Source organism: Balaenoptera ricei, chromosome 1 (genome assembly GCF_028023285.1).
Source record: "Balaenoptera ricei isolate mBalRic1 chromosome 1, mBalRic1.hap2, whole genome shotgun sequence".
Classification (NCBI taxonomy): domain Eukaryota; kingdom Metazoa; phylum Chordata; class Mammalia; order Artiodactyla; family Balaenopteridae; genus Balaenoptera; species Balaenoptera ricei.
The window spans coordinates 137,311,257-137,321,709 of record NC_082639.1 but is presented as its reverse complement, the minus strand read 5'-3'; the positions used below and the strand labels follow the sequence as shown (position 1 = coordinate 137,321,709).

The 10,453-nt window shown below is 43.3% G+C and overlaps 1 long non-coding RNA gene across 1 annotated transcript in view; it reads right to left on the bottom strand.

Moving 5' to 3' along the window:
* Positions 1-1,716: 1,716 nt before the first annotated feature.
* LOC132373580 (uncharacterized) overlaps positions 1,717-10,453 on the bottom strand; it is a 421,816-nt gene continuing 413,079 nt past the window's right edge. The window contains exon 5 of the long non-coding RNA XR_009505461.1: positions 1,717-1,787. This is a non-coding gene — a long non-coding RNA (uncharacterized LOC132373580). The remainder of the gene's footprint in view (positions 1,788-10,453) is intronic.

The following is a 10,453-nucleotide window of genomic DNA, read 5'->3' as shown; positions in this document are numbered from 1 at the left end:
GCACAGGCTCCAGACGCGCAGGCTCAGTAGTTGTGGCTCACGGGCCTAGCTGCTCCGCGGCATGTGGGATCTTCCCAGACCAGGGCTCGAACCCGTGTCCCCTGCATTGGCAGGCAGATTCTCAACCACTGCGCCACCAGGGAAGCCCTGCAACTTCTTAAATTAAAAAAAGAAAAGTATCCGTGAAGAACTAAGCAAAGGGAAAGGAGGGAGGAGAGGATTTTCAACAGAAACATCTAAGAGTGACTTTCTAAAAATTGAATTATAGTTGCTCTACAATATTGTGTTATTTTCAGGCTTACACACAGTTATATATATATATACTTTTTTTTTTAGGTTCTTTTCCATTATAGGTTATTATAAGATATTGAATATAGTTCCATGTACTATACAATAAATCCTGTTGTTTATCTATTGTATATATAGTAGTGTGTACCTGTTAACCCCATACCCCTAATTTATCCCTGCCCCCTCTTTCTCCTTTGGTAACCATAATCCTCTTTTCCATGTCTGTGAGTCTGTTTCTGTTTTGTAAATAAAATCATTTGTTATTTTAGATTCCACATATAAGTGATATCATATAATATTTGTCTTTCTCGATCTGACTTATTTCACTTAGTGTGATATTCTCTAGGTCCATCCATGTTGTTGCAAGTAGCAATATTTCATTCTTTTTTATGGCTGAGTAGTATTCCATTGTATACATATGCCACATCTTCTTTATCCATTCATCTGTCGATGGACATTTAGGGTGCTTCCATGTCTTGGCTATTGTTAATAGTGCTGCTATGAACATAGGGGTGCATGTATCTTTTCAAATTAGAGTTTTCTTCTTTTCTGGATATATGCCCAGGAGTGGTATTGCTGGATTATATGGTAACTCTATTTTTAATTTTTAAAGGAACCTCCATACTGTTTTCCATAGTTGCACCAATTTACATTTCTACCAACAGTGTAGGAGGGTTCCCTTTTTTTCCCCACACCCTCTCAAAGGGTGACCTTTAAAGTAGAAGCTGGGCAAGAGCAGCTGGGCGGCTGGGTTTCCAGGACAAGCAGGAGCCTTAAGCAGGCTGGGTGACAAAGAGGTGTAATAATGTTGCCCACATAAAGGGAAAACTCCACTGAGGCATCAGACTCAAAGTGAGCACTCAGGAATCTTGTCCTTTCTCCCTCCCCCTCTCCTTTCCTGCCAGACGTCAATCCCAACTTGGTAAGGAAAGACCTTATTAAAAAGGATTAGTTTAAGGGTAGGGAATGAGACTCCTGCAGCAGGAAGAGCGCTCTAACTGCAGACCTACAAGCAACCCCAGAGGAGGCAAGGAGAGCTTTCCTTTTACAGGGAGGAGTAAACAAGACGAGAAAGAACCGGATGTGAGGAGGTGGGGTGAAAGGTGGCAGGATGGGACAGTTGAGCAGAGAATGACCCTGAGGCCAGCTTATTCTTAGGAGGGGCTATGACGGAGTTACTGTATGCTGACCCAAAGTTCAGCGATCTGGGGGAAGGAGGGAACTTGGTTAGCAAGCCTTTTGTTCCAATTGATTAGTGAGGATAAGCGATTCAGTTAAACACTTATGAGGCAAAGAATGGGAATCTAGAGGGTCTGTATGTAAACAGGTGGGGGGAAGGCATTCATGAGTCATATCTCAGTCACCTGCAGAAGGTGGTTCTTTCTCGGAACAGGAAATGTTGCAGGCATTTCTTACCTTCACTGTTTTCCAGGATCACAGGGCTCAGGTAAAAATCAACATTGCCAGGTGTGAGAAGCCTTCTTTACTTTTATCCCAGTCTGCAGAGACCAGGGCAGTTTTGTTAGAGATAGGTTTTTTCCTAAGATAGGTTTTTTCCTAAGGTGGTTGGTTATATTATTTGTCTGGAATCAAACTTCTGCTTAGGTTCAAAATTGTTTAGATCTCAATCTCCAGCCTATTTTCCTTTCACTTGGCTGCATCTAATTAGGTGTTAAAATATGTACCCAAATTCCATATGTTCTCATTAGCAAGACTATCCCTGTCACGGGACAATCCCTCAGTCGAGTGATTTTTTATAAAATCATTTAAATTCCTTTTGCTTTATGTATCTCTGTTCCCATCAAAGAAACCTTCTGATTAGGAGTTGGCTTCTCATGTAGTTTGACTACAGGGAGAGAATGTACTAATCAGGCAGCATTTAGTGCTTTGGTTGTATGAGAATTACCTCTCATTGTAACTTAATCAGTTGGCCTTCTGACATTTACCTCTGTCTCACATGCATCTCAGTTAACACCAGCCGGCCCCCAGGATCCAGTGTCACTTGGCCAGTGACAGAGACTATCTCTATACCTGCAAGGTAAAAGCCAAGTCCAAGAGTATGGGGACATCTTCAAGGTACCCCCTGAGGATGACACCTTAGATGATACTATAACTATGTCCACCTACCATTTTTCTAAAACACTCAAATCTCTTCAACCAAAGACTGTTGAAAGATCCCCCAAACCGCTTCAACCTCAGCAGCCACTGAAAAAGGAGAGGAAACATGGACCCCATTCACAGTGGGATTTTTTTCCCTCCTTTTTATCGATTTATTGCCTTTTATCCTCATCCCCCACTCCCATTCTCTTACCTGCATAAGAAATGATTCTAATGTGTTTGATGTATGTATATGTTCTTGCAAATGATGTGTGTCATTCATTAGTATTTTATATTTATGGAAGTCAAATTGAGCTGCAGATATGATTCAAGTTTTTACTTTCTCTACTTCACACGAAGTTTGAAAGCTCCATCTGTGTTACTATGTGTACCTCCAGTCTATAGCTTCCTCTTGCTGCAACACTCTCCAGGCAGTGTTTGGCTTATCCATCCCCCATGATGGAAACTCAGAGAACCACCACCACACTGTCTAGCAAACAGTGCTATGAGGAGGAGCCCAGGGCATGCCTCTTTGTTGATCTATGGGAGGGTTCTTTGGGATCTATGCCCAGGAGCAGATTTGCTGGATCCTAGGTTTTGTGTACTCAGGGTGACTGAGGATTGCCAGCTTGCTGCCTAGAATGCCTGCACCAAACCATACTCCCACCTAAGGGCATGACAGTTGCCCACATCCCTGGCAACGCTTGGTGTCATCCAGCTTTCTAATTTTTGCCACTCCCACGTTTTAAACTGGTGTCTCATTCTTTTATTTTGCGCATTTCTGATTATTAATGTGTTTGAGCAGCTCTTATGCTTATCATGCTTTGGGGTTTAATCTTCTTTTTATTTTCTATTCTGATCCTTTGCCCATTTTTCTGTTAGATTATCTGCCTTTTTGTTATTGACTTATAGGCGGTCCTTATACAGTCTATATATCAGTTCATTGCCAATTTTAGACATTACAAATATTCCCTTCCAATATAATCTGTCAGTTTTATCCACATTGTCTGCAGATCCTTAATTTTCAATCAGATTCAACTGTTTTACCTTATACTTTAGGCTTTTGAAGTTTTAAGAAGTCTCTCCCCACCCCAGCGTCACAAAGTGATTCTCTTACATTTTCTTCTATTAACCTTCTAGTAATCGTTGCATTTACTTTTTTAATCTGTCCATGTTGTACTCTGTGCGTGATGTTCATTTAAAGGAATCCAGCCGTGTTTTTCTCCAGAAAGATATCTGTGGCAAATGTCTAAGTCCAATAAGTTCCTGAAATCTGCTAGTTTTTCAACACCATCTTCTGAGCAATCTATCATCTCCCCATTGATCTGTAGCGTCATCTTTATCATACAGTACATTTCCATAGCAATGTGTACTCTCCCCGAAAGTTTACTGATTAGATTCACTTGTTAGAGAGTAATAAGACTTCACAGGGTTTCTTGAAAACAGAAACGACAAAGGCTTCTAAAATTTCTAGGGTGAGCTGCAATCTAAGGAAAACCTTGTGCAGACAGCAAAGCTCCTTGGCCCTTCCCAGGGAGGTATCGTGGCTGCAGGTCTGAGAGCCTCTGTTGTCCTCTCTCTGTCTACAGAGCTGACTGGGCTCAACAGCAGTCAGTTTTAGTTAATTGGCTGCAGTGTGTTTGAAATGTTCATAATTCCTCGTATAGTACCTCACTCACCTTAGGAAAATCTCATAAAGTAGTTAATTAGTAGCATCTCAGTTTTACAGGTGAGAAAACAGGGTTACAAAGAGGTTAAATTAATTTACACCTGTCTGCCCAGCAGATGAGGTCCAGAGCTCAATTTGAACCTAGGTGTGATTAACTCCATTACTGATGACCCTGCCAGGTTATACTGTCCTTCACATCCATTTCTGTTCTTCCAGACAATGTCTACTGAGTTCTGACTACTGTGAGACAGAGTGCTTGGTGCCAAAGTATTCATCAGATGAGAATTATGCCCATAAAGAGCATCCAGTCTAGTCTGGAAGATAAGATGTGCCCATAACAAGCACAATATAGGTTAGAAAAGAAGAGGTGCCTTAGGGGACCACTGAGTTCTGTGGTTGCTCAGAATTTGGAGAAATGTTTCCAGTCTTTACCATTTTTTAAAGAAGGACCCATCCTACTTAGGCATGATACAGTACTCTCCTTGGAATTTAAAGAATACTAGTCATGCATGTATTGGGGAAGTATATTCAGGTATGCTGTTGTAAAGTCGAAACTGCAAAAGTAGGTGGTAAAAGTACTTATATGTTGCTCTGTATGATAAGAACCAGTCCTGTCGCATCATGTACATGATTACTAATCATTTTTCTTCACCTTTACAGTGCAAATAAAGATTTGAGTTCTAAACTCATAAAAAAAAAAAAAGAAAGAAAAAATACCCATCTCATTAGACTTCCATGTATCTTGTAGTCACAACAAGCTTCGATGTTAACTATAGGATTGCATAAATGCTTGGCAGAGCTGTAGTGACAGAGAGTTCTTCTAGGCCTTTAGGAATTAAAGAAGATAGCCTCCATCTTGCAGGAAATGCCCTTTTCACTGGAGCCATTGCAAGTTTGGTGTTTCACCTACCACCTAAAACCACTCGGTCTCAACAATTCTCCACCGTTGGCCAAAGGAAAGTTTACATATAGGCCAGCAATCCTGGAGATATAGAAAGGAGGGAACAGGAAGAAAAAGGATAGGTAGATATTTTATTAACAGAATATACTCTAGTAGCTTTTCAGATTTGAAAAGTGACATAGGGTAGTTTCCCCAGAGGCAGACCCCAGGACGAGGAATCATGTGAAAGTGGTTCAGGAGAACCTAGTGTGAGCGAGAGGGAAGGAGGACGGGGAGAAGGAAGAAGCCAAGCAAAGGTGGCATTCCAGGCACAGTCCCAGGCTCAGCCTGATCCTGCAGAGATGCTCTGGAGAGTGCAGGACATCTCAGAGTCTGTGCAGCCTTGAGACGATGTTGCTAGGGTTCTCACACTGCAACATACATCAGGCATTGGCTAAGAGCCCGAGGGAGATGAGGTGATGGACGTAAACTCCCCGGTAGCACCAGTGGTCCAAGGGCTGTCCGCAGAAGAGAACTGAGCGCAGAGAAGTAAAGGCTCAGAGAAGCTGGGGGAGCAGTGGGGCTTGGGCAGATCATCACTATGACCACTGTGAACAAGGGTCTGCAATACATCTGTAAGTCAAGTTCAGGAATTCTGCCAGCTTGTAGCCATTCCTAGGGGTCCTAGGAGTCCCCCGCCTCAGTTTACAGGAGAGAAAGCTGAGGCACAGAGAGGTTGAAGCATTTGCCCAAAGTGACAGAATTACAATTCGGGGGCTTCTGAATTCAAGTCCAGGTCTCTTTCAAGTACATCTCACCACCTCGCTTCCTCGCGATGACCACAGCCCTTTGAACTTGGAGGAACACGTGCAACACAGTAGATCATATTTTTCATTTATGCCCCGCGTTTGCCTTCTTTTAGGCATCCATCCTTGCAGGCCCCGGCTGGCCCACAGAGCCCTGCTTGGCAGCCCAGAAGAAAACAGACTATTCCCTTGACAGACGACCCAGCAGTCATCTGGGAGACTTATCTAGGTAGTTAAGGAGACCTTGGTGCCTGAAGAAGGCACTCAGAAGATGACAGGTCTGAATAGTCTGACAAACTTTTATTGCCCCCGAATCTCCAGTCCTGTAAGTCATGAAATAAATCTCAGCCCACTTCAAATAAATTATTGTCTGTTTAAGAACGAAAGAGTGGATGAAGCAAAGAGCTTACAATCTGCTTCTGCCTCTTCTTTCGCTCAGCTCAATATCAAGGCTTTTTCTATCCAGAGCTCTGGCTAACCCTTCCCAACACCAGATCTCTCCTGCCAACTCTCGTGAGAGATAGCTGGGCCAGACAGCGGAGAGCGATCAAGGGGTTAAGCCTGCTTTTGAAAAATGGTGAAGACAACCAGTCAGGGAGGAAAGAAACTCTGAAAGATGAGAAAGCTGTCATGCTTGCTGGCTGGGCACATGAAGTGACCAGCAATTCCTTAGAGCACTAAAGATTTATCAGCAAAAGGAAAAAAAAAAAAATCAATTGGCCAGATAATCTTAGAAGGAGGAAGAAGGGAAAAAAATGCAAGTGACTAAGGGGATGGGGAAAGAAATTTAAAGAATGAAATAGGGATATCTCCTCTGGTCTCCTATGACACCATCTGTGCTTCCTTCATCCTTGTATTAAACAGACAGAATTATAATTGCCCATTTGCTTATCTCCCTGGCCTCAATACCATGTTCTTGGTGACAAGGACTCTGTGTTTTTCGTTCACCCTTGATGTATGCCAGGCCTAGGACAATGTCTAGTATGTAACAGATGCTCTTTATATATTTGTTGAATGACTAAGAAAATAAATGAAGGAAATGGTGTTTTATAAGGGGCCAGTATTGACCAAGGCACAGTTCTAGACACTTGACCTCCTTGAGTCATATAAATCTCTCCACAATGAGATAGATATTATTAGAGTCATTTTGTAGATAAGAAAATTGAAATTCGGAAATTAAATAACTTTCTTGAGGCCAGACAGCTAATAAATGGAAAAGCTGGGATGCAAAGCAAGTCTATCTGACTCTAAAGTCTATGATTTTTGTTGGATTTACTATTGATGTACAGACAGTTCTTTAAGATGTGAGGTCTGGCTGCCCAACCTGAGAATGAGCTATTATCCTCCCTCCCTGTGTTGCCTGCCATTTTGTCATTCTACCCTTCACCTACACTTCCTCCATTTGGTACACTGGAGAAAGAAAAAAGGTGAAATCCAAGCCAAGCCATTAATTATACCTTGTCAGGCTCTTCTCTCTGGGTGTTTAACTTGTGTATGTTTCTTCTCCCCTCAAGGCTGTAAACTCTTTGAGGGCAGAAGCCACATTTTTTGTATCTCTGTCTGCTTCTCCTCCAGACACTTATAGGTATGATCTGAGTCATAGGTGGTCATGTCCCCCGGTTGGCATCACAGCTGAGGGTGACAGAATGAGGGCGCCAGGGACTTGGGGGGCTGTGGCACATAAACGGGTGGTGCATGGGAACTGCCTTTGAAAGCCCCACTGAAAACAGAATCAGTCTATCAGTTGTGCACAAAACAGACTGGTTCTCTAAGGACAAATGGGACTTAAAGGAAGAGGAGGGAAGAGGATGGCATAAACAGAGCTTCTCAAAAAAAATGGAGCACAGTGGAGTCAGACAGTCTGTCTCTAACTCCCTCTCCTTCTCTCTGGGCAGCCAGATAGCATCGGGCACAGAGGAGTGTTGTGGGTTTTTTTTCACTACTGCCGTACCTTCCTCCTGTGATCTTGGGTGACCTTTTCTAGCCGGAGACGTCCTAACTGCAAAAGGAGTGCCAAGGCCAACCCATTTCTCCAACCCAGAGCTCCTGGGAACCCCAGGTCAGGTCTTCGATGTAACTGTGACCTCACAGGGCTAGTCAGGTACTGGGAGAGGAGAGAGCTCTTGTGAAGATCAAGAAGTGCTGAATTAAGCTTATGATTAGAGACGCACACCTGAGCATTGACCGGCTGAAGGGCCATCTGTCTCAGCCGGGCTGCAGGGATGGAGAGTGATTAATGCAGCTGGTTAGTGGGCTGGCCCACCCTGGCCCACTGCCTCCTCTGGATGCTGTTTGAAGAATTCATTAGGAGAGGGCAGCAGGGAAGTGGGGAAGAGCTGCAGTGTCCTAATCTCCCCTCTCCTACCCCCTCCAGTTTGGCTTCTTCAACCAAGATGGTCAAGGTGGTCAGGGTCCCCTAGGTCCTCATGTTGGGAGCAAGAGATAATCAGCGCTGGTGTATCATCCCCCAAACCACATGGCAAGGTGAAAAGCTTTGGAATATGCTCCTTTATTCTGTTTACTTTAAAAATAAAAGGGGGCTTTGTCCTCTGTGCTGACCCTGCTGGAATCTTCTCTGGCTGTCTGTCCCCTGAAGGAGTCTGTAGTCTAGACAAACAGACACCAGAATAGATAACTTCAGTACTGTGCGATGAGTGCAGGGCACCGGCTGTGGTGGGAGACCAGAGGAGGGGCTCCTAGAAGGGGTGGAGAGGTGCTGGGTTGGTCAGAGGGATCCCCATACCTCACCACTCATGGATGGTAAGTCCAGAGTGATCCACACGGACTGCCAAGCAGATTAACCCCCGCGATGGGGGCGACGTCAGCAATGGCTGTTACTAAACCGTTAGACTCACGCTACATCACCCCTGTGATTTCCAGTCTGAATTCTTCCCAGTTCCATTTTCAGGATTCTGTAAAAATCTAACACTTCTTGCCCGTACTGGTGTCAATGTAATCACTGCTGCGGTGACTGCTGAGCGGTGGGAGGAGTGATCAGATCAACCCTCTCCCAGGTGGAAAAAAATTTTTTTATTAATGATTAGACTATCTTTTAAAGTTTTTATAAATTCTTGCTGACTCCTTACTATTTCCTTTGGGAGTGGGAGTGACTGGGCTTGAAGCAAACTCACTTTATTGATTTCTCAGGCTGGATAACTTGACACCAAACACCAAGGCAGGAGTCCAGTTATCTCGACGCTTTATTTACAGGAAGCAGGAAAGACTAGAAAAAGGTCTCTGTCACTGGAGCAAGGAGATTTATCCTTTAGTGCCAGGTCTCTAGCGTAGAGCTGGTGGATCTTGGGTAAATCACTTTTGTTACCTACCGCACTAAAACAGACAAACAACACACGTTTAGTGACACCAACTTCCATTACTGTGCTATTTCTTGTCCCCGCAGAGCTAATGCACGTAATTTTCACAATTTCTTTATTTCATTATTTATGTATTTATTTATTCCTCCCTCATTCCAGGAAGGATTTGAGAAAGCTTACAGGAGAAAAAAAGAAAAAGGAAAAAGAAGTTGAATAAAAATACATGACAGGGAAAATTAGTACTCTAAAATACGTGCCGTAAGTTTCTGTCTGTTTATTAGAAATAGGCTGTATGTTGATCTCAGAGCTTTCTGTGGCCAAATGAAGTCATGGAACCAGAAAAGGGAAAGTATCCCAATCATTCTGTAAAAAACAAAAAATTTTTCCTGCTTCTGAGAACTAACAGAGATTTCTCTCTTCGATCTTAATAAAAGAACATTGGGAGACGTAGCAGCTGACATCCTCAACATCTTCACAAGAGTGAAGACATCGGTAATTTCTTTAGGCTGTTAGTTGTATAATTCCTCAATGTAAAATACATAGGGTCAGCAGGGAATTCAGTAAAAGATACCCTATATGTCAGGAATCAGAACAATATGCTACAAGTAGGCATCGTTCTGCTTTAGGCTTGACCTGCTGATAAACTTAGTATTATTTAGACCAGTCTTTCCTCAAAGTGTAGCCCTGAACCTACAGCATCAGTATCACCTGGGAACTTATTAGACATGCAAATTTTTGAGCTTCTCCCAGAATCAGAAACTGAATCAGAAACTCTGGGGCTAGGGCCAGGGAATCTAGGTTTTAACAAACCCTGATGCAATTTGAGGACCAGTGATACAGAGGAAGGAGTAGATGGCATGACCTTCCCACAATTGTAGGAACACTATGTTTTGCCTCTTATCTTTTCATTAGTGTTGGGCAGCAAGTAGTTTGAGGATAGAACATTTTTGGCAAGAACCTGGAGAGCACCTACTTATGTTATCAATTAAAAGCAGATCCATAAACTTTCCAAACCACTCAGAGGGAAGTCTCCTCCCTCTTCTTCGTGCTGAGTCTCCTCAGAGGGCTTCCAACTTCCCTGCTCTGTACAGAGAGGTGCCAGGGCAGGCCAGCGGCAAGGGGGTGGGGGGTAGGGGTAGATGTTTCCTCCAAAGATGCCCTCATGATGCGGTGTGAGTCTCTTTCTGGCTTCTTTTAAACTGTTCTTATGTGTGTTGCATGCATATTTCTTCTTTCTTCCCCACCATCCCTCCCATCTTTAAAATTCTACGATTATTCCATTAGAGAGGCATAGAATAAAAAAGAGCCCTAAAGCTGAAAGGGACTATAGAGATAATGTAATACAACCTCCTCATTTTGCAGATCAGAAGTAAGTCGAGAGCAGGAATAATTTCCCTCT